At 35.8% G+C, this 20212-nt stretch overlaps 1 protein-coding gene across 44 annotated transcripts in view; it reads left to right on the top strand.

The window, feature by feature from the left end:
* LRRC4C (leucine rich repeat containing 4C) overlaps positions 1 to 20212 on the top strand; it is a 1379884-nt gene that overhangs the window by 450659 nt on the left and 909013 nt on the right. For 2 of the 44 annotated variants that reach the window (XM_054240769.2, XM_078340861.1), the window contains one exon: positions 12424 to 12546. The exons of the other annotated variants lie outside the window; for them this stretch is intronic. The gene's annotated coding sequence lies outside the window, so the exon portion shown is untranslated. The remainder of the gene's footprint in view (positions 1 to 12423; positions 12547 to 20212) is intronic. 44 annotated transcript variants of the gene reach the window in all.

Genomic DNA, 20212 nt, shown 5'->3' with positions numbered 1-20212 from the left:
GTCTAGTGTCACGTTTTTATTAATTTTGTTCTTGTTGTTTACATTAGAACCAAAGGAAAAGGAGAACTCTAGAGCTGGAATGAAGGTGGATGTGGCAAGGGAAGTAAATCTCCAGGATCAGCTTTTTCTTATTTCTTGGAGATTTTCTTTCCATTAATAAAAGTCAGAGATTCTGAAGATTCTGAATTACATTTTCTTTCTTTCTCTCTCTCTCTCTCTCTCAGATGCACAATTGGGGGCAAAACAACAGGGACTTTGTCCCCATAGCTTACATTTTACTGTGAGGAACAAATGGTAAATAAATAACCCAACAGTTATTTAATTATACATTGAAATGAATACTATGAAGGAAAAGGTCAGAGAGCAAGTAATGCAAATCAGCCTCATTTATTTCAGGAGATCAAGGAATTCTTATCAGAGAAAATGACATTTCAGCTGAGCATTGACAGATGAGTAGGATTTTAACTAGGCAAAGAATAGAAGAAAGGATATTCCCAGAAGAGGAAACAACACATTTAAAAGATCTGAAGTGAGACAGATACCATGGATTAGATTAGTTGATGAAAACCCGAGCAACTTAGAAGTCCCAACTAAAAGAACGAGTTAGTTAGGGTTAAGAAGATATACAGGGATATTAGTTTCTTGTGGCTTTTAAAATGAAGTAACTTACAGGTGGCTTAGAGAAATAGAAATTTTTTCTCTCTCATTTCTGAAGGCTGGAAGTTGGCAGTTAAGGTTTTGGCAGGTCCATGCCCTTGCTCCTAGCTTCAGATGGTTGCTAGGAGGACTAGCCATTCCCGGACTTGCAGCTGCATGACTTCAGTCTCTGCTACCATCTTCCTTCTGCGTGTCTGTTTCTTCACATAGCATTCTTTTCTATGTTTTTCTATCTCTGTGTATCTTCGCTACTTCCATGGACATCAGCATACCGGATTAAGGACCCACCCATTTCAGTATGACATCATCATAATACACATTTTAATTACATATGCAAAGACCCTATTTCCATATAAGATCATATGCACAAATTCCAGAGACTAGTGCTTTAGCATAGCTTTGGTGATATATTAATAATTCTACCTGCAACAGCAGGGTCCATAAGTCCTTATGAGGAAATTATTGTTTTATTCAGTAAAAAGCCATTAAAATGACTTAAGGAGAGGAATTATGTGACCAAACATATTTTGTAATATATAATTCCATTCATAAAACAAATTAGAAAAAATAAAACTATTAAGGCAAAAATCAGTCCAGTAGTTAGTTGTTAATGGTTAAAAGTAGGGGTTTAGGCAAAAGCTTCATGACTAAAATGCCAAAAGCAATTGTAACAAAAGCCAAAATTGACAAATGGGATTTAATTAAAAGAGCTTCTGCGCAGCAAAAGAAACCAGCATCAGAGTGAGTAGGGAACCTACAGAATGGAAGAAAATTTTTGCAATCTACCCATCTGACAAAGGTCTAATATCTAGGATTTACAAGCAACTTAAACATATTTACAAGAAAAAGACAAACAACCCCATCAAAAAGTGAACAAAGGATATGAACAGACAGTTCTCAAAGGAAGACATTTACATGACCAACAAACATGAAAAAAGCTCAGCATCACTGATCATCAGAGAAATGCAAATCAATACCACAGTGAAATAGCATCTCACACCAGTCAGAACGGCGATTATTAAAACGTCAGGAAACAATAGATGCTAAGGAGAGGAGGAGGCTATGGAGAAATAGGAATACTTTTATCCTCTTGGTGGGAATGTAAATTAGTTCAACCATTGTGGAAGATAATAATTCCTCGAGAATCTAGAACCAGAAATACCATTTGACCCAGCAATCCCATTACTAGGTATATACCCAAAGGATTACAAATCATTCTACTACAAAGATACATGTACATGTATGTTTATTGCAGCATTATTTACAATAGCAAAGACATGGAACCAACCCAAATGTCCATCAATGATAGGCTGGATAAAGAAAATATGGTACATATACATCATGAAATACTATGCAGCCATAAAAAGGAATGAGATCATGTAGTTTGCAAGTTTCCTTTATGTACTTTATCATGGATGAAGCTGGAAGCCATCATCCTAAGCAAACTAACACAGAAACCAAAATCCAAATACCACGTGTTCTCACTCATAAGTGGGAGTTTAACACTGAGAACACATGAACACAGAGAGGGGAACAACATACACCATGGCCTGTTGGGGGTGGGGATTGAGGGGAGGGAACTTAGGGAACAGGTCACTATCTGCAGCAAACTACCATGGCACATGTATACTTATGTAACAAACCAGCACATTCTGTACATGTATTTATTTTCTGGAAGAAATAAAGAAAAAAATAACAGTAGAAGTTTGGGATGTACTACAAAGGGGCACTAGACAATTTGAGGGATGGCAGGAAATATTCTATGTCTTGGTTGTGATAGGTTTGTAAATGCTTATAGATGTGTACTCCTAAAAAGGGTAAATTTTACTGTATATAAAGTGTACCTCAATATCAAATTAATAATGAGAATGAATCCAGTTTCAACCCCAAAATGGTCTAGTTAAGACAATGTTGCTACTTAGGGTGGCAACAAGCTCCTAGTGTTTCACTACAATGCCAGACAGAGTCACCTGCACTGGAATTTGGTATTAATCTGTCAACTCATTCCCATTGTGGCAGCTTGCTGAAAATAGCAATGAAGAAAGAGATTCTAAACCTGGAGCATCTGCCAAAGGATTGCCTTTATAGAGGTCAAGGGGCCTTGGTATCAACAATAGAAAAGACAGGAATTGCACAGTTTTCCCAAGAGTTTCTTCTGCTCAAAATCATGAAGGAGAAAGAAAATAAAGATGCCTACAAAGGAAAGTAAAGAGCTGAAATAAGAGTCCCAGTGTCCTATTATGAGCCGTAAGTCAACCTGCTGGGTTGTGTTGAAGAGAAATTGAAGACTACAAGGCGTAGGTCTCCCCTGTCCACATCCCTGGTGGTTGTCAAAAAGCAGCTGAAGAAATCTATACTTTTGTGCCTGTGTTTTGTAATTTCAATTATCTAAGAAAGATTTTGGTGCTGATCTAGAGTGTTTAATAGACAAAAAAAGAAAAAAAAATTTGCAAAAACAAGATGCTCTCGAACAAGTGAATAGAAGCACTTCTTTATTCTTACTGTAGTCACTTGAGTTATAGTATATTTTACTTGAGGGCACGAAACACTTGTCTAACTTACTTTGGTCAAAAGGAAAATATTTTTTAACTTGCAGTCTTAATTGGAGAAATAAATAATATATTTTTAACCTATTTTATTGCTGCTGGTTTATGGAATAAGCTAATCTTTGAGAAAACATTGTAGAAATAACGTTGGGCCCATGGGATTGATTATTATTTTGAAGGCCATTTCCATGAAGAGCAAACATACTAAGGATGCATTAAAAATCCCTACCAAATCCAGAGCTTGGCATAATAAAAATCCAGAGTTTAATTATAGTTCTGTGAGTTAATAATTAAGTGATCTTGTGCAAGTTAGTATAACTCTCTTAGATCAGATATTCTCTGTGTATTTTGCCATATTTGTGTGTATATCATATGTGTATATATACACATATGTGTATATGTATATACACACATTCACACATATGTGTATATATATACACACACAAACACACACACGTATAGGATATCTATATCCTTATTAATAATTTGAGTACAGAGATTATTGTCATAGAGCACTTAATAATATCTCCCACCTTTTTTTTATCTATTAATTCTTACTCCCCTCTACTTTTCTCCATAGGAGTATTATACAGCATATAATATAGCTTATTTTTCCTCTCTATCTCTCTAAATAGAGTATAAGGATGATGAGAAGAATAATTTGTTTTATTTACTGCTATAAATAATTTGTGTTATTTACTGCTATTTGTTTTATTTACATGCTATAACCTTAGTCCTTAGATCAATGCCTGGTAATTGACACTGATTAAACAATGGTTCAATTAATGAACAAATGGACAAGTGATTATTAGCAATAATACTATCCTCTTTCCTTGGTCAGTAGTATGCGATATAACAAAGTGTGAAGTTTCTCAGCATTACAATTTCGTAGCTGTTCCTTGAATATAATCAAAGGCTTTGCTTTAGGTAAAAGTGAAAATAAAAGCTTCATAACCTTGAATTGGATGAAAACTCTTCTCCATGCCTAATCAAATGAATATCACAGAAATACAAGATACCAGTAACTGAGAGATGGTTGCAAAGCCTCTGAGAGCATCCTGACCCAAATGTTTGTTCAACAACTTTACTTTGAACATTGCCTAACCCTCCAAAATATAGAGATATTTGTGAATAATGGAACAAGAACTTGTGAAAGAACTTTACCTTTGCTCTTGTTCACCATAAAAAAGGAACAAGTTTTTAGTATCAGACAGAGTTAAAGTCTCTCTTGATTTTGAATTCTGTCTCAGATATCAATTGATCCTATCCCTGGAGCAAAACCAAAAAATGGTAATAATTCATTGTTTTGATTGATATACCCTAAATTTTTTTCTGAGTTGAATGAGGTTGGCATTGCTTAAAATCCTTCCAATTCCTTCAAAAGTGGCCATACTTTATTGGTATGTTTAATTAAATGGCACTTGATGATGCCATTTTTAGAGACTCTTAGGGGCAGGCGTCTCCTCTGGGAGAAAGTCAAATTAGGGGACAAAGAATGTAATTCTGGTAATTTTCAAATCTTTCAAAGAGTTGAGTGAGCTGGTACAGGGAACAAGGGATTTAACTTCTGATTCTCCAGGCTGAAAACCTCTCTGTCTTCATTCATCATTACTGAAGCAAATACACAAGGGTGTGGCCTTGGCATCTTATGGCTGAACTGGGCCTGCATCCTCTAGGATTCACTACTGGTGCAATGCTCTAATAATTCCACCTGAACATCATGCTGCTACGAAAAGGACAATGTAAAGGACTAAACACTTACTTGTAGCAAGTAAGTTAACAAGTGGCAAAACATCTGTTCACAGGCGTATTCTTTATTTGTGGTTAGGAAAGTAATTAAATCAGGTTCTGTTCTTCCTTATCTGTTTTACTCTTTCCTATCATTAGAAAAGGATGCTGTTGTTATTTTCATTCTTAGAGGCACTCCTGCTACCATGGCCTTTTTCCTTAGGAGTGCCACTTTCATGTCATTTGTATAGTTTTCCAAAAATATTATCTTCACTCTTACTTAAAGGGAATTGAGATACAGAAATGCATGAAACCCTTATTTTTTGATTTCTTCTTATTTTGTAGAAGAATAAATTTCTGATATGATTTCTTCTTATTTTTTTAGAATAAACTGTTCTGAAGAGAATAATATGGGTTAATCAGTTATTTTCTATACTAAAAAAATGTGTGTTGATTTTTAAATATCTCTTTGTATTTATATAAATCCTTTTCCATTTACTGCTTTCCTCCCTTTTTTCTTTGAAAATATCGATGTATTTGCACTCCAGCTACAGATTCTTCATAAATTTTTAAAGGAGAGATAATGCTGTTGCAAACAAGAAAGTTTCTGGGTTTTAAACTTGCAATAGGATCTGCCCCAAAATTTAATTTTCCACTTTGACATATTTGGTATTGTTTTCCAGATTTAAATTATGCCAGCACCTCAGATCACTCCCTTAAAATACATCTGCATGCACTTATTGATATAAATCCTTAAAGATTGTCAAGCCAGGCAGAGCGTGTCACACCCGTAATTCTAGCACTTTGGGAGACCTTGGCGGGTAGATCACCTGAAGTCAGGAGTTCAAAACCAACGTGATGAAACCCTATCTCTACTGAAAATACAAAATTAGCCAGGCATGGTGGCATGTGCCTGTAATTCCAGCTACTCGGGAGGCTGAGGCAGGAGAATTGCTTGAACTTGGGAGGTGGAATTTGCAGTGAGCTAAGATTGCATCACAGCACTCCAGCCTGGGCAACAGAGCAAGACTATCTCAGAAAATAAAAAAACTAAAAAAAAAATAATAATAATTTAAAAAATATATAAGTAAATACCTACAGATTGTATAAAAAGGTCTTTCAGTAACATTATTACATCTTTGTTATTGATAGTAAAATACTTTATTATAGCATAATTGTAAATAAAGCATAATATTTTAAATCTAAGAGGGTTGGTGGACTCCTGAAATGTTCATTCTACATTAGCCATTAGAAAAAACTGAGTACATTCAAACTAGAGAATGTTTAAATATGAGCATTTGTTCTGGCTTTGAAACTAGCTAGATTATTGTTTCAGTCTATTGTACTGCATAGCAGTGCACATTTAGACCCAAATCATTTAAAACTTCTTCACTCTACTAAAATAAATTGCTCTTAATCTTGTGATGGGTTGTGCACTGGACTTGGAGCCAGAAAATTGAAATGATAATTGAAAGTTGGCCTTGCCCTTATGTTAGCTATGTGGCTATATCCAAGTTTCCTCACCTAAAAATGAAAATGATCTTTTTTTTATCTAGAGTAACCAATACATTTATTTCCACAGGACTTCCCTGGCTTTGTCCCTGAAAGTCCTGCTGAAGAGACTGATCCACCTCCAACCCAGGCAAACCAGGGTGGTTATTCACCTTAACACTTTGTCATGGGCCACAGACTTGTGGCAAGGAGAAGTGTATTAGACAGGGTTTTTTGAACAAGGATAGTCTGTTCATGTGGAAGGGATTAAATACATCTCTGGCAGGCTTATTGTCAAGTATGTTTATGAAATGTATGGGCTTCCAGATTTATCTTCTATTATAACCAACTATATCTTCTGCGTCATCATTGTATCCAATAAAAACCTGAAGATAATCTTGGCTCAGAAAAAAACTGCAATAGAAAAAATAATCTGTACTGTGATCAGCAACTCACATGCACTGTGTTCCTGGTACCATTTATTGCTTCCCATTTTAGGCAGATCCTCCTTACTGTGGAGGAGGAGATTCCTTGGAGACAAGTAGACCTGGATTGGAATTTCTGGCCTGCTCCCAAGGTCAATAACCTTGAGAAATTTACTTATGCCTTATAAATCCCAGTATTCATATGTGTCCCCACCAAAATTCATACTTTGAAATACTAATCTCCGAGGTAATGGCATTAGGATGTGGGACTTTGGGGAGAGGATTGAATTATGAGAGTGAAGTCATCATAAGTGAGATTAATGCCTTTATGAAAGAGGCCCCAGAGAGCTTCCTTGTCCCTTTCACCATGCATAGATGAAGCAAGAAGGCACTGACATGGTTTGGATCTGTGTGTCCACCCAAATCTCATGTCAAATTGTAATCCCCAGTGTTGGAGGTGGGGCCTGGTGGAAGGTGATTGGGTCATGGGGTGGATCCCTCATGGCTTGGTGCTGTCCTCACAACAGTGGATGAGTTCTCTCAATATCTGGTTGTTTTGTCTTTATTGCAGCACTGTTCACAAAAGTCAAAATATGGAATCAATAATCTAAGTGCTATCAATGGATGAATGGATAAAGAAAATGTGGTGTATGTACACCATAGAATATTATTTGACCATCAAAAAGAATAAAATACTGTCATTTTCTGCAACGTGGATGGAACTGGATAGCATAATGTTAAGTGAAATCAGTCAAGCACAGCATAACAAATATAGCATATTCTCACTCTTAGGTGCAAGCGAAAAAAGTAGATCTTATGAAGAGAGACTAAATTGGTGGTTAACAGAAGCTGAGCAGGGTAGGGGAAAGGAGAGAATGAAGAAAGGTTAATTAATGGGTATAGATACAGAGTTTAATCCAGTAGATAAGATCTACTCTTTGATAGACTAGTAGAGTGACTGTAGTTTACAATAATCTATTGCACATTTCAAAATCAGCAGAGAATAAGTTGAATGTTTCTAGCATAAAGAAATATAAACATTTATGGTGATAGATATCCCAAGAACATTGATCTTTACAAATTATAGGATTATATTTAACTATCCCATGTCCCTGAAAAAATGTGCATTTATTAAGTATCAATAAAAAATAAAACCCAGGAGGCAGAGGTTGCAGTGAGCTGAGATCATGCCACTGAACTCTAGCCTGGGTGACAGAGTACGACTCTGTCTCAAATATAATAATATAATATAATATAATATAATATAATATAATATAATATAATATAATATAATAAATAGAAAGATTTTTAGAATTTTCAAGTGCAAACTTGAGGCTTTCAGGAATTAATGACCCACAAAGGTGACATAGCTTGTACATGGTAGAGTCTAGATTGAATCTCAGGCTTTATGACTCCATAACTATTCCTTCACTCACAGGGGGTGATGTAGTCCATTTGCGTACATGGCCAGTTGCTCTGAGACACTATAAATGTACCCATGTTGCATAATATTCCTATAATAATCATACACCCTTTCTTAAAGGGAAGGTTAAGAGCAACTACTGTTTTATTCTTTTAAAACTAACACAATTTTATTTGTTTACTTTCTAGTGCAAATAATAAAAACAGAAAATAAACTAAAATAAAAGTTGCAGAATTCATTTAATAATTTTCATTGGCTTGAAAGACCCAACCAGCTACAAAGCACTAAAACAATCAGTATTCATATTTAGCTGACCATTAGCAGAAGATGTACTACATATTTGATCCCTTTTTATGTATATCTAAAGAAAGCCTAATCTGGGAGCTTCAGATTAAATGAAAAAATTAACATTACAGTTTATGTTAACCCCCATATGAAGTTGTAAGTGATGATGATGATGATGGTGATGATGATCATGATCATGAAAACAACAGCAACATTAATAAAAAGTATGTTGTACATCATGGTATGTAGTTTACAAATCAATTTCAAATGTTATCTCTTGATAAATATTTATGAAATAGAAATGATGCAAATTGTAGTTATAGTTTATACAAGTTTCTACAAGTCCTCTACAAAAGAGGACTTTTTCAGGCCAGTAGCAGCCAGAGAGAGCACTGAAACATTAGACTTCTAATTGTCCATTGTATGTTATTTTTCTGAGACCTTTCTTAGGGCTCCAATATTTTTTAATCATTACTTCTGACAACAAAGGAACTTCCAAAACTCATTTGGCAAGTTTACCTTTCACTGCTAAGAGTCAACCTGTTACTGAATTCACAGTAATGTTCACTGGATCACTGCACAGGCAGCTGCCACAGCCGTAGCCATGTGCTGGTAGCAATGGGGCAGGAGAGTCCTGATTCTCAGTGGAGGACTAAACTCTTAGGGAAGTTGCCACCATTTATCTACTTTCTAATATCTCTCAAAAATATGATTTCTCTCACTTAGCCTAGACTGAGCAACAATATGGCCAACATAGGACCTTATAAAACAATTGTTAAGCCTCTTTTGGAGAACTTCTCAGGCAAAGCATTGTTTCACAGCATGTTATCCTTCTGGCTACATCCTTTGTTGCCAACTCAACTCCACTTTCTCACTCTATTTACACAAAATTATCCAAGGACTGTGTCTGTGTAAAAAAGTATTCTGAGCATCTGAATGTCTGGTGTATTTTCACTACTTATTTTAAGATGCTATATTTTAAAATAACTTTAAATCTAAATAGTGAGAAAACACAAATTATGAAAGCAAGATGACATCATAAAATGTATTTAATTTAAAAGACAAAGTACTCAAAAGACTGCATGGTCTAGAAAGGCGGCAAAGGTGACTGACTAGCATCAACTGGATATTGGGATTACATTAATTTCCTAGAGCTGCTGTAACAAAGTACTAAATACTGGGTGGCTTAAAATAACAAAAATGTATTATTTCAAGATTCTGGAGGTTAGAAGTCTATAATCACATGTCACTAGGGCCATGCTTTTGCTGACAACTTTAGGAAACACCCTTCCTTGACTCTTCTAGCTTCTGGTATTGGCTGACCATTTTTGGCATTCTCTGTCTTATAGTCACACGACTTCCTCCCTCTGTGTCTTCCTATCATCTTGCCTCTTTGCATTTCCGTCTCTGTGTCAAAATTCCCTTTTTCTTATTTAGACACCAGCTAGTGAATTAGAGCCCACCCTAATGGCCTCATTTTAAATCAATTACCTTTGTTAAAACCTTATTTCCAAATTATTTCACATTCTGAAGTCCTAGGGATTGGAACTTCAACATATCATTTTGGGGAAACACAATTCAACCAATAATAGAGATAAACTGGAGATTGCGTACTCTCTCCAAAAGGGTAGCAGTCACCCAGTTATAGCCAATGGCTCTGATCTGAAACTTTCTGACTTTTCTTTTTGTTTTTTTTTTTTGTTTGTTTGTTTGTTTTTTTTGAGACATTCTCTCTCTGTAGCCAGTCTGGAGTGCAGTGGCCTGATCTTGGCTCACGGCAACTTCCGCCTCCTGGGTTCAATGGAGTCTCCTGCCTCAGCCTCCTGAGTAGCTGGGAATACAGGTTCCCACCACGACAACTGGCTAATTGTTGTATTTTTAGTAGAGGTTTCACCATGTTGGTCAGGATGGTTTCGATCTCCTGACCTCGTGATCCACCCGCCTCAGCCTCCCAAAGTGCTGGGATTACAGGCATGAGCCAGTGCACCCAACGAACTTTCTGATTTTTTAGAGAGAAACTAGAAATCTATGTATATTATGGAAAATATTTGTAAGTGATTCACCTTCTTTTATGATAGTTCAACTAAACATGCCTGCAGTTCTGACTAAGGCATCTTCAGGCACCCATATTCTCTGATGTTTTTTTCTCTAACTTGTCAATTTATACATGAGAACTATGACCTCAGTAAGCTGTGTGATTTGCCTGTGGCTACACAGCTGTTAATAGGAGAACAAAGCTCACAACCTCTTGCTCCTAATTTTGTTTTCTTCAAACAAAACATCAGTGTCTCTAATCCATTCTTGCTTTATTTGCTGTCAGTCTTCTTTTCAGCATTAATTACTCTCTCAGATCCAGTATGTTTAGAGAATTCTTTCTTTAACTTCTTCACTAATTTTGCTAATGATACCCCCAAAATTAACACACATTGAATATATGTATAATAAAACCAATGTCAAATTTACTACATATATCGGAAAATATGTGTGTATATGTGTGATCAAAACAAAGAAGCTATTTAACTTTTCAAATATCTATCTAAATCAGATAAATTTAAAAAGAATTATTCTACTGCTATTTGCATATATCATTTTTATTTCTTTCAATGTCTTTAAAAGTTGGCATTATCTTTCATATAAATTTTTAAATTGTACTTTCTGTTGAGATTTTTCCCTTTTTAAAAATAGTTCAATTGAAGAAGACACAAATGTATAATTTATGTCATTAAAAAGGCAAATTATACCCAGAATATCCTGAAGTTTCTGTGAAGAGAATTTGGAAATGATGAGGGAGCCATAAAGGAGTTTTTGAAGTTCTCTTGATTCCTTCAATTAAAAAAATAGAATAAAAAGTAAGTAGGGCAGAAGAACCCAATGCTTAAGAAAATTTGCAACCCAACTAAGTGACAAAGTAGATTCCAAATCCTGAATACGAGTTAGTATAAGTAAACCATTTGCAGATTCAAAACCCCTTTTGTGTCTTCAGGAAAGAAGGAAAGGATGACAATAGTGTATCTATTAATGGCCCTGAGATTAGGAAAACCGCTTGAACTCAGCACAAAAATTCTTTGGAAACATGGTGGGCCAATCTGAGAATAGCAGTTAAAACTGAGAGGGAGGTCTGCGGAATACATGTGTGAGTGAGCAGACCATGAATGGAAGCAGTATGGGCTGTAAATTCTGAAAATTCAACAAATCAAAGTATCTCTCCCTAGTATCAACCTGTCACCAGATTGCTGTGTATCCTGTAGCAGATTTGCTATGAACTTACGGGACTGATAATATAGGATTTTGCAGGCCAATTAAAGAGTTAGGAATGATTCTAAATGTAATGTTTTACACAATGTTAGGGGATTTTAGGCAAGATGTGACATTTATGTATAAAAACATCACTTCACCTGTTGTATGTGTTACGGATTGCAGAGAAAGCAAAGAAGAAGAAAAGTATATGAGGCAAAAGTGTTAGGAAGAAGCTGGTGGCTTAAAATTGGGTATGATCAGTGAAAAGACACCAAAGTGGACTGCTCTTAGTTATGTTTTGGCAAGAGAATTTGCTCATTGATTGGAAATGGAGTATGAAAGAAGAATAAGAGGGAGAATTGGGTTTAAGTAACAAGATGGATAGTGCTTTTAATTATTGGAACAAGAAAGTCATTATCAGAATATGCTTTGGGAAGTAGGGGGACAGACACCAAGCATTCTGTAATGGCCGTATTAAGTTGGATATGAATCTTGAGTTCAGGAAGAGATTATGACTAGATATCTAAATTTCAGAGTAATCAACACATGGGTTAGATTTTTTGTTTTTACACAAAATAGTGACAAAGGCTAAGTAATGTTCTACTTTTTTTTTTTTTTTTTTTTGAGACAGAGTCTCACTCCGTCACCAGGCACCAGGCTGGAGTGCAGTGGCACGACCTCGGCTCACTGCAACCTCCGCCTCCGGGTTCAAGCAATTCTCCTGCCTCAGCCTCCCGAGTAGCTGGGACTACAGGTTCGTGCCACCACACCCAGCTAATTTTTTTGTATTTTTAGTAGAGCCGGGGTTTCACCATATTGACCAGGATAGTATTGATCTCTTGACCTCGTGATCCACCTGCCTCAGCCTCCCAAAGTGCTGGGATTCCAGGCATGAGCCACCGTGCCTGGCTGTAATGTTCTACTTTTTAAAAATAATCTATTTAGAAAGCTTTTCTTAACAATATCACCATCATACATTATCTGTTTAATGACATCATGGATTGGCTTTGTATTCTGCTGATGAACAATTAGCTATCATGGTCATCTTTGTACATACATCTCTGCATATATGTGGGTGTTCACCTATAGGAGAAATTCCTAGAAGTGGTATTGCTGCATTCAAACATATGTTCATTAAACTTTTGATAGATTTTGCCAAATACTCTCAACAACAATATATAAAAATGTCTATTTCCTCACACTCTTGCCAAATTGTATAATACTTGGCAATCTGAAAAGTTTAAGAAAAAAAAAAGAAAGAATTTTTGTTATTTAATTTGCATTTTACAAAATAAATAGTGAGGCTGAGCATCTACCCATATGGTTTTAAGCTATTTCAATGTCTTGTTCTGTAAATTCAACTGACTGTTTATCCTTTGCCTATTTTTCCATTGAGCTATTCCTTCTGGATTTTTTATTCTTTCTCATTGGAACATAATATAAATACTTTCCAGATTTTTACTTGTTTTTGAACTTTGGCATTTTTTGGCAACAGGATTTTTGAAACTTTTTTTAAATACAAGTTTGTGACTAATGTGATCATAGTCATCTATTCAAAATGACAACACCAGGGATGAAGTTATGAAAATGGTAGGAGTTAATATATTACAGCTCTCATTCTACTGATTCGCTCAGTGCCATTGGGGCAATCATTTAATCCTGTGCCTTCGTTTCTACCTTGTAGGATGAAAAATCACAATCTTTTTCTTGCCTTCGAGAACTTCTTTAAGAAGAAATCTAGGAATAAATATAAAAACACTATTTTGCATTTTAAATACTGTCAAAATATGAATTTGTACATGCTATGTAGATTCAATAACATTGAATATAAGACATTGCAAAATACAAAGAATTTCCAGTGTTATTTTATCCTTAAAGCTTTTCCTTTCCCTAGTCTTTCTCCTTTTGTCTTCTTACTTCCCACTGCCCCTTTTTCTCTCTGTCTCTCATTTCTCCTTTTCCTTATGGGACAATATTTCTGTTTGCCATTATTCTGATGGAGAACCAAAATACATATCCAGCTAGACAAATTTGCAGGATTATATAAAAAATGAAGGCCTAGTCATCACTAGAGTCTCTGTCCTCTGTGCCCTTTTCAAATGACATCTGCTTGAAAGTTAAGCATGCTAATGAATTATGTTAGCTAATTGGGGAGTGACCAATAGAGATAAATAGAGGAGAAATGTATTCATAGCTTTGTGAAGTGGCCAAATTATGTACTAGCAAGAGCAATGAGGTGAGGTGAGGCAACTCTGACAGCCAGCTCAAATGATCTTACTAACTAGCTTTAGATTAGTAATTTATAAATCTGTCTTCTTATAAAATAAATGTTATAGTAATTATTTAATTTAAAACTTAACCAATCAGAAGAATGTAGCTGTTTGAATGAGTAAAAATGTAAATTCAAAATTAGGATTATGAATGACAGGCTCAGTCAGAGCTTTCAGGAATGCATACAAACCAAATGCAGCAACGCCACGATATTTTGCAGAATGCTTAAAGTGCTTTTGTGAAACATATGTTGAAAATTATAATTGTTTTTCAAAACGTTATGGAGAAGATATTAAATTGTGTGACTAATTTACTTTAAATAACTGAGAAGAAAGGAAGGAAGGGAAGAAGGGAGGGAGGGAGGGAGAAAATTTCACAGCCCAGTCTCAACTCTGTACCTGAAGGGACAAGGACACATTATTAATAAATGTTTTCTTTGAAACTAGGAAATGTATCTCTGTTAGTCTGTTTGTGTTGCCATAAAGGAATACTGGAGACTGGGCAGTTTATTTTAAAATTTTTACTTGGCTCGTCCTACTGCTGGCTATATACTAAATGTAGTACCAATATCTGCATCTAGTGAGGGCCTCAGGAAACTTGCAACAATGGCAGAAGGCAAAGGGGAGCCAGCATGTCACATTGCAAGAGAGGGAGCAAGAGAGAGAGTGGGAGGTGGCAGGGGCAGCTCCTTTTTAAACAACCAGATGTTGCATGAACTTGTAACTGAAAGGGCACTTCATGAGGGATCTGCCCCGATGCCTCAAACACCTCCCTCCAGGCCCCACTTTCTACACTGGGGATTACATTTCAACATGAGATGTGGAGGGGACAAATGTCCAAACCATATCAGTGTGCATATGATGTTCATGTGAATCTGTAAATGCAAAAATCCCATCAAGGGAGCAGAGGTGCCAGCTAGATTTCTGACACTCATTTTAAGTGATTTCTTGTTATGTGACTGACTATACAATCCTGAATTCTATAGTAGTAGTGGCAATAATAATAAGGAAAGCTTTAAAACAACAACAGAAAAAAAAAACTAACTGATTTTCCCAGCATTTTTTTTCTGTGTGTTTTTTTTAAATTTTTTATTGCATTTTAGGTTTTGGGGTACATGTGAAGAACATGCAAGACAGTTGCATAGGTACACACATGGCAGTGTGTTTTGCTTCCTTTCTCCCCTTCACCCACATTTGGCATTTCTCCCCAGGCTATCCCTCCCCACCTCCCCCTCCCACTGGCCCTCCCCTTTTCCCCCCAGTAGACCCCAGTGTTTAGTACTCCCCTCCCTGTGTCCATGTGTTCTCATTTTTCATCACCTGCCTATGAGTGAGAATATGTGGTATTTCGTTTTCTGTTCTTGTGTCAGTTTGCTGAGAATGATGTTCTTCAGATTCATCCATGTCCCTACAAATGACACAAACTCATCATTTCTGATTGCTGCATAATATTCCATGGTGTATATGTGCCACATTTTCCCAATCCAGTCTGTCATCGATGGGCTTTTGGGTTGATTCCAGGTCTTTGCGATTGTAAACAGTGCTCCAATGAACATTCGTGTGCATGTGTCCTTATAGTAGAACGATTTATAGTCCTTTGGATATATACCCAGTAATGGGATTGCTGGGTCAAATGGAATTTCTATTTCTAAGGCCTTGAGGAATTGCCACACTGTCTTCCACAATGGTTGAACTAATTTACACTCCCACCAACAGTGTAAAAGTGTTCTTTTAGCATCCATGATAGTTAGGATTGCATGGTTAAAATGGCGTGTAATTTTAATAAGTGCCTTTGGTAGTGTGCAACTCCAGAGCTTCAAAATTCATACATTTAATGCTCTGTTTATTTTATTTTTTCCATGACACAGCCTCAGGAGGTCCTAAGAACATGTGCCCCCTCTGCTGTATTTTGTCAAGAAATACACGAGGTAATTTATATGAATGAACATTGAGGCATTCATCCATTCACTCATTGTTTACCTACAATAAGTCAACTACTGTGCTATGTAGGTCATGGAAATATGAAATTGAATAAAGCATAAAGTGTTCTCTAAAAGAATATATCGTTTAAAAAAGATAGTTTCATACATAAATTTTTACATTTAAGGCAATCTAATATGTTAGATGGTAGCATTTTTATTGTTTTAGCCTATTTTAGGAATCTGGCACTTTTATATGAGTTTTAACCCTTTCACATGAAGCTCTGGCATGGCGGTGTGACTGGGCAGAGGAAAAAAGACGGATGCTGATAATGTTGATGTACTTCCTACCAACCAGAAAGAGACAGATGGTTTTGTTATAGCAAAAGTTCAGGAAAGGTGGAAGACAGATCATGATGAAAACTAGCAACAGATATAGGGGTCTTTAAATTTGATGCTTGTAACATTGTTTGCTATGAGGTTGAAACTGCCTGAGACTGGAAATGTATCTTGACGACATTGAAAAGAGGACATTGCTAAATGTGACAAGTTCCTTTCCTAATGTATTTTTTAGCTAGTCTGATTTGCCAACCTATCACAGACCTATTGTCAATAGAAGTGAGCAATGGGGTGTCCATTCCTCTTTGTAACCATAGTCTCTCCAAGAAAACTTCCTGTTTCCTATCCACTGGGCTATTTCACTTTCTCTTTGTCTTTGAGTTTTGACCCCATTTTCTGTCCATAAGCTGCTCTTTATTCACTGGACTTCGGAATGTGATCTTGGGAGTTCTCACTCTTTCAAGGATTCTGCTCAGATTTATTTTGTTGGCTCTTTTCAATTAGAAATCTCATACATAAAATACCCTGATGTAAGGTACCCCTCAGAGCCAGGCAGAACTGCTTGGTCTTCAACAAAAGAAAGGAAATGTATTTGAATTGCCAAGGGCACTGCAAATTGTGCACAATGAATAATACTCTAAAGCATTTCTGAAGGCATACCAGATGACCTCATGATGTCTCTTCTCCCCCTTGAAACTATTCACAAACCTAAAAATGTATAAACATTTTTCCTTCATGTTTTTTTCTCTGTCTTTGTGCATTTAGTGAAACATATCAGAGGAATTGGATATGGAAAAAAAAATGCCTTTGATCTTGCCAATACCTCAGCACTGTCAGTTGACATAATCTCAAATGGATCTCAAATAACCTTCTTGTATCCTCCATGCCGTATTCCCCAAGGCATCTGTGCATGTCGCATTTCCGAAAGAGGCAAAGTCTGAATGTCCTTTACTTCTCTTTCTTTATATAAATACTATCTTGTTAGCATTTAGCATGTTATTTGAATTATATTCATACCTGTCTCCAAGTCTGTCTTGCATTTTTCCTTTTTCCTTCAACCAAGATCTTGCTTTACTTTACATAGAGGCATTTTTGCTTTCATTAAAGTGAATTATGATTACTCCCTTTGAAAAAATGGTATTTAAAATTAGTGAAATATCCAGAAAATATTTTTCAGAATGATATTTTACCTTTCAGCTCATATAATGGTGGTTTTATTTAGTTTACAGTTTTTATGTTAAAAATTACAGTTTCATTGACAAAATAGTCATTTTTTGCATATTGTTTTGTCTTATATATGTTACTTTTCAATGTTTTCATTGGAGAAATAATATATTTAACTATGATAAATATACATATACATGACTATAGTGTAACATTACTATTATACATGTATAATATATAACACTATACATTATACATAACTACAATGTAACATCTCAAATGAATATTTTAAAGTATTGCCTTGCATTTGTTTTTCTATGCATATTTTAAAAGGTATAACCATCAAAGGCATATGCTTTATCTTCTGCTTTTTTCATTCAATATACATCCTAAGCATTTCTACATGCTACCATGTTGTCGTCATAAACATTGCATATTGACTTTTTACTTTTCTTCTGTAATGACAGATGGTCATGTGGCTTACTTTGAACATAAATCACTTATCCATGCACTGAAATATTAAGGCATGGTATTACTAAAAGCTACTAAATTGTTAAATTGTTCAGCATGAATAAAATGCATTGCCATCACTTATAATTCTTGCCTTAATTTGGTGATTTGTAGCTCTTTCTCACTAACTACCATGTAATGAGATGCTCTTGATAAAGCTGGTAGCAAAAACAGAGATACAGGTGTGGTACATATGATGCCATCTGATGACTGCCCAGAATCCTGGCCTCTTCTTAGGAACCTGGCTTCCCTTGAGATTTGTTCTAATATTAATGGGAGATGCTCAGACAGAGGGAGGCAGATGCAATAGCAAGATAGATGATGGGCAATGTGAGAACAACGCTCAGAAAGTTCTGTCACAGCCTATGTTAACACAATGGCCTTATGGTTATTACAGTAAAGAACCATTGGCAAGGTAGGGACCACCAAATTAGTCACTTACCACTATAAGTCTCTGTATTACTTACATGCATAGTCCTCCTTACTCCATGAATTCCATCAGACATCATCTTTTACTTAAATTGAAATGATTTATTGTTTAACAACTGTTAACTTATTTGTCTTTAATATTTAACTTCAGCATATACAAAAAAGGGGCTTCAAAGAATTAAGGTAAATCTCCGTTCCCCTTCCAAGAACGTGTAGAAATGCTGCCTGATTATGGAAAAACTAAAATAAAGAGGAAAATTTTCTCTAAATAAGCCTAGGTAGTTGCCCAACTCCCCTGTGTAATGTAGGCACATGTTTAGTAAAGGACAATTTTATCTTAGCATCATAAATATCTACAGTGTCTTTAGGAATCCTGGATGGTAAAATAAAAAGTGTCATAGACTATCAGAGGAAAGCTGAGCCTATTGACCAGAAAGTTTTGAACCTTGGAATGAGATTCAAATAGAGCATTGCCTAATACATGTTCAAGGTGAAGAGTAGCCAAGCTAAGCTATGGTAAATCATCTCGTCAATAAACGAGGTCTTTTTCAGAAATTTAATTTCATTTGATTAATATCTTGGGTCGACTAAGGGTTGCATTAAAATTCAGCAGATATTTGCCTTGTGGGTAGATTTTTTTTTAATTTATGTAGAGTCCTTTTAGCTTGTCAGACAAAACATTAGACCAGATTTAAGGCAAGCTAAGAAGAGTGTGCCATGTTGGGAGACTTTCAAATTTGGTCTCACAGGGATCCTGATAGTCTGGAACTCTGTGGTGTTTCTCTATTAACATCACTTGTTACCAACACTCTTATTGGCATGTCTTAAGAAGTTAAGATATTTATTTAAGTAGACTGAAAAAAGAGAGAACAAGGTATTGCACGAAAGGATTTGGTTAGAAATTGAATCGATTTATGGCAATGGTCTCCTTCCTTCTCTATCTCAAGACATGATTCATTTTGCTTCACTGAAAAGGGGAAACAGACACTGGACACTGGAGACTCCTAGGTTTTGAAGGCCAAGAGATCTAGATCAATTATATTTCAAAAATATGGTACCTATGTGACCTTTGTAGTGCCTCAGAGTGTCAACATTACCAGTGGTGATTTACCTTTTTTTAATCAGTCAAAAATACGGATTGGGCACCTTCTTTGTACCAGGTATTATTCCAACTGCTGTCAAGTCAGCAATAAAAGATCTCTGACCTTCATATAATTTGTTTTTCTATACTTTTAGATTACTAAGCTGATTAAGTGATAGCATATTTTTAAATCTCTTAACATTGTCCTTGGTACAGAGTAACTGCTCAATAAAGGTGAATTTTCTCTATTTCTCTAATTTATTATTTTTTCAAAATTCCAAAACAAACATTTCAATGCACTATGGGACTCTGGCACATTGTGACTTATCCTCTCTCTACCAAATGTAGGCTTACTAGATTATTGACAAGATTAGTACTATCCATTTTAAACGTAATGTCCTCTACCCATTCTTTATAAACTCAAATGCCCACACAGACCAGGTAGGGAGATGAATGAGTAAAGTGATTTAAAGTAAACTGGCAACAATGATGGTTGAGCAGCCAGTAGAATGCATATCCAATCCTTAGGGTGCTCCAGCCAACTGTTGCCATGTTGATCCAGAGGCCCAGGGTTGCCTTAAGACCTAATATCACAAGGGAACTAGGAAAATAAGTTTATTATGTAAAGTTTTTATATTATGAAGTAGGGCTAACTAATGAATAAACATATACAAGCACACACACACACACACACACACACATGCACAC

The sequence above is a fragment of the Callithrix jacchus genome, chromosome 10, assembly GCF_049354715.1.
Source record: "Callithrix jacchus isolate 240 chromosome 10, calJac240_pri, whole genome shotgun sequence".
NCBI lineage: Eukaryota > Metazoa > Chordata > Mammalia > Primates > Cebidae > Callithrix > Callithrix jacchus.
This window is presented reverse-complemented; position numbering and strand designations above follow the sequence as displayed.